Raw genomic sequence first — 4,749 nt, 5'->3', positions numbered from 1 at the left:
GATGCCTTGGGCTCTGCGGTGTAAGTCGTGATGATGATCTTTGTGGCCCTACGACACCTACTCCCCTTCCACGGTCAAACCTCACCTGGGGACCGTACCCTTCCTCCCCCATACACCCTGTCCCTTTCACCCACTCTGCCCCAGGTTCGTGTCCTCACCGCCCCGGAAATCCACACAGTGATAACAGTTCACACCAAGAGGATAAATTCTGCTGAGTGATGTTTATTGCAAAAAACACACAAGGTTGTACAAACAAAGCAAGAGGCAATCAAACAATTTCACCTGTCAATTTGTACCTAAAGCATCTCCTTGCATAGCCTTCCGTGCACAGGGAGGCATTTGATGTAGAGAGAGGGTGTTTGTGCAGGACGGATGGGGAGAGCAATGGGCACCATGTCGAGGTGGGGTGAGAGGGTCAAGGTCAGGAGAGCTGGCGTAACAGAGGAATCCACAAACAGTGAAGAAGTCATAGAGGGCAGCTGGGAGAAAGCTGAGTGGGCAAAGGTCAAGGAAAGATAACCTTTAGGGAAGGGATCTCTGAGGAAGAGGATTGGTTGGTCCACAGGAGCCCTTGGAACCCAGGCCCATCTGCACTTGGGGCATACTGACGGCAGGTGGGCCCCTGCAGGTGGGAGCCACAAGTGAAGGATAGATGGTAGGTGACCTTGCCATACTTGAGATAACACGTATGATCCATGGAGCCCGAGGTCAGGGATACCGCACAGGTCCCCAGGACTTCTTTCCTAAATTTGTCCTCATCGTAGACCGTCAGGGTGAGGTTCAGGTCACTGGTGGCCAGCACCTCACCCAGGTCTAGTCTTGTTTTCCACTGGGGGTTGTCATTATTGTACACCACTGAGGTCTGAGCTTTGACTGGCCCATAAGCGACCACCACTAAACCATCAGTTTTTGTAACCAGGTCACCCCAGAGGTCGAAGCCCCTCATGACAGTGACCACCAGGTGCCCCACGCCTTTCTGCTTGGCGCAGCAGAGACGGTCTGTCCAGTTGTTTTCTGGGCAGAGGCAGGAGCAAGTGTCAGAGGCGCTCTTGCTCTTGCCAGCAGGGCAGGTTGCTTTGGAGCAGTCCGGTGTCTGGGCATTGGCCAAGATATACTCGGTGAGATAGAACATTAGCTGGTCTCGCCTGTGGTCATTATCAGGAAGCAGGTAATGAAGGGGGTACAGCTTGTAGTCGATCACCCCTGGCGAGTCTGTCAGACTCTTCAGCCAGTTAGTGAAGACAGTGGGGTCCGAGGAGAAGAGAATGTCTGTGTCCCCAGTAGAGTGGCCCCCTGAGGCTTCAATCAGCCTCTCGTTGAAGGCCTGGTGGAAGCTACTACTGTGGCTGAGGGAAGCAGCCTTACTCTTACAGAACTTGTTGTTAATTGAGGCCTTTCCTACAATGGCCACCTCGTAACTGGCCTCTGCACTTAGACAGTCCTTCACTTCCTCAACAGTGAGGCCCTCTGCTGCGGCCTTGCAGGTGCGGATGGCCGTTAAGTCCTTGAAGGAGCCACCCAGTTTCACCGACTGGATGTAATGTGTTCCAAATGTCTCCACTAGTTGGCGGTAGTGGTGTCGGGCATGCTCATAGGAGGTGTTAGTGATCTGGCCCAGGTAGACAGAGAACTGGGGTGACAGGGGCGGAGGGTTCTTCAAGCGGTAGCGGTACAGATTACATTGGAAAGCATGGCTGGTGAAACTGTAGCGATCTGATTTGGCCTTGTGGGCGGCAAAGGACATGGCCTTGGATTTGGAGCCTGCCAGCCCCAAACGGGCCGTTTGCCCAGGTTTGGGCTGAAGGCTCAGGTCACCGCGCCAGCTGACGTCCAGACTGGAGTTGATCGACTCAGCCAGGTCGGAGACTGAGCAGAAGAGCTGGCTGGACACGGACCGACTGCAACTGCGCTGAGCGCGCCAGTCCACCACGGCCAGGGGGAGGCGCTGCCGTTCACCCCCCATCTGTGAGTTTGTGCAGAGGGTGCAGGCACCATCCGGATGCTCCCAGCTCTCCACGTCCACCACGTAGGCCCCCTTGCCTCTCAGCGTCACTATATCGAAACCTTCTCCAGCCAAACTGGTCCCCGGTACAGGGGACGCGGACTGGCACTCATTGGCACTGCCCATATGGCAGACAGCCCCCACGCCCCCCAGGAACAGGATCTGCCACAGCAACGCTCCCACTCGCCATCTTATCCTGGACTCCATCGCTGCGTCAACAGTGCTCCCCTCGGTCGACGGAAGTCTATAGGTTAAGAGGAGAAGGAGAAAGGTCAACAATAAACCCCTTGGACAGGGGTTCAAAGCATCATCCCTTCCCAATGAAGGGTCATCCCATCACCATCCCTCCCCTCCCCCCCAGACAGTGGCCCCCAACCATCCATGACCCCTCAGCACGTTAGCTGTTCAGTTTAGAGAGAGGAAATATGGGGCAGTTACAGAAAGGGAGGCAGGAAAGACAGAGGAGAGAGAGGGGCTGGGGAGACCGTAATGGACAGGGTGACCCTACGAAAGAGAGGGAGTCACCAAATCACAGAATGGTTACAGCTCAGGGAAGGGCAATCCATCCCTCCAGTCTATACCATTTCTGTGTAAGGGCAAGCCCACCTTTCCCACTCCCCAGCCTTCCCCCACAGCCCAGAGAATTCCTCCTTTTCCACTCATCACCTGGCTCCCTCTTGAACACCGCGACTGAAGCAACTTCACTGCTCTCCTAACATCTCTGTTCAGTAACCTGTATTATGAAAAGCAGCGGACCAGGTCCTGACCCATGGAAACTCCAAGACCCATCTCAACCTTCAGCCACTGCTCTCTGCTTCCCATCATTACACTAATTCTCTTTGCACACTTCTGTAGCCTCCATTATTCGATTGAGCTGATGAGCCCGTTTATCAAGTGCCTTTTCGGAATTCTGTGCAAGTGCATTTCTGGAAGTCTCTGACGTTAGCAATGGGACCCCCATTGGCTCCCTATGGGAAGGTGAGGGAATGTGACAAACTTGTTAAAATGAAAGACCAGGCAGACTTATGGTGAGACAAACTGACGAAGATGAATGAGGAAAGAGTGAGCAGAACCAAGTGGGAAGGAAGGCAAGAGATATCATAGGAAGAAAGGGAATTGACAATGAAGTGGAGATGGCTAGGGAATGTGAGAGGGCGAAGGACAGGTGACGAAATGTAACAGAATGGGAGAGAGGAGGAAGGGAGAGTGAGAAGAGCGGACAGGAGAAAATAGAGAACAAGAAAGAGTAAGGAGGGGAATAGAGGGAGAGAGAGTGAGAGACAGGTAGACAGAGAGGGAAAGACAGCAGAGTGAGTGAAGAGAGAGATAGAAAGGGGGAGAGAAGGAGAAAGGGCTGGAGAGAGACAGACAGACAGACAGAGTACTTTGGAAATGGGGAATTGAAAGAGTGCTGCCTGTCCCGAAGAAATGAGCAGAAGTCTAAGTGGGAGATAGTGAGTGAAGGAAATCAAGAAAAGAGAGAGAAGAAATATAAACAGAAGAGAGGGAGAGAGAGAGAAAAGGGAAAGAGATAGAGACCAAGAATGAGAGAGAAGAGAGAGACAAAGAGAATGGAGAGAGAGAAGAGTTACAGAGAGGGGAGAGAGGAAGAGAGAAGAGCAAGAGAAGAGAGACAGAGAGAGAGAGACAGAGAATGTGAGAGAAGAGAGACAGGGAGAGAATACAAGAGAGAGACAGAGAGATAGATATAGAGAGACAGACAGAGATAGAGAGAGAGATACAGATAGAGAGAGAGGAAGAGAGGGGGACAGAGAGAGACAGACTGACAGTGCCGGAGACAGAGAGAGGGAAGTGAGCGAGAGAAGTGAATGAAAGGAGAGAGATGAGAGAGGGGAGAAGAGATACAGAGAGAGACAGACAGGAGAGAGACAAAGACATAGAAGACAGAGTGAGATGGAAAGTTGGAAAAGATGGAACAAAAGGAGAGGAATATCAGAGAGCCTCAAAGAACAATTCCTGAACTTTAGCTCTCTGCTCACAAGGGCACCAAAGCAGGTGGGGTGGGGATAAGAGATAGAGGAAGGGTAATTCTGGGTGTCTGGGGCTGTGGGGGAGGGTTTGTCTGTGGCAAGCAGATGCCCTCTGACCCCAGTACTCAGACTGAGACCTACCTGTTGATGATCTTTCGGGAACTTCAAACCCACTGGCTCGCCCAGGCCTCTCTTTCTGGAACCTGTATTGACCCAGTCAGTCAGCTCTGAGCTGCTCACCTATCCGCCAGCCTTATGAAGGCAAAGAGTCGTCATTGAGGGAGGAGGAGCTGTGAGCAGACCTCAGGACTGTGGTCTGACCACAACGATAGGCCCTAATAAATGGAACATAGTTCAAGACCAAGGGCCAGTTACCGTGGTAACACCGCCCCTCCATCATTTCTTGAGTGGGAGAGGAGAGGGGAAGCTAGAAGAAATGAGCTGGAGAAATGAGATGGTTAAACGAAGATGGTGGGGATGTTTGTGTCAGTAGCCATTTTGTTAAATTGCTGAGGTTAGAAAAAGGGAGCATGGGAGGGAGAGAGGGAGGGGGAGAAGGAGAGGGGGACAGAGAGAGGGACACCAGGGAGAAAGAGGAATGTGAGAGGACTGACAGAGACAGGGAGTAAAAAAGAAGGAAGGAGATAGAGTGAGTGTGAGAGAAAGGGTTAGCTGGTCACAAAGATGGTGCAGATTGGTTTAGATGATGAAGTGCTACTGTCAACGTGCCAGTCAGACAAATCTGACAACTTTCAC

At 52.1% G+C, this 4,749-nt stretch overlaps 1 pseudogene; it reads right to left on the bottom strand.

Moving 5' to 3' along the window:
• Window positions 1–271: 271 nt before the first annotated feature.
• LOC140192295 (perforin-1 pseudogene) lies at window positions 272–4,212 on the bottom strand (annotated as a pseudogene).
• Between the last annotated feature and the right edge of the window lie 537 nt (window positions 4,213–4,749).

This window comes from Mobula birostris, unplaced genomic scaffold (genome assembly GCF_030028105.1).
Source record: "Mobula birostris isolate sMobBir1 unplaced genomic scaffold, sMobBir1.hap1 scaffold_1102, whole genome shotgun sequence".
NCBI lineage: Eukaryota > Metazoa > Chordata > Chondrichthyes > Myliobatiformes > Myliobatidae > Mobula > Mobula birostris.
The sequence above is the reverse complement of the archived record's forward strand: the minus strand, read 5'-3'. Positions and strand labels throughout refer to the sequence as shown.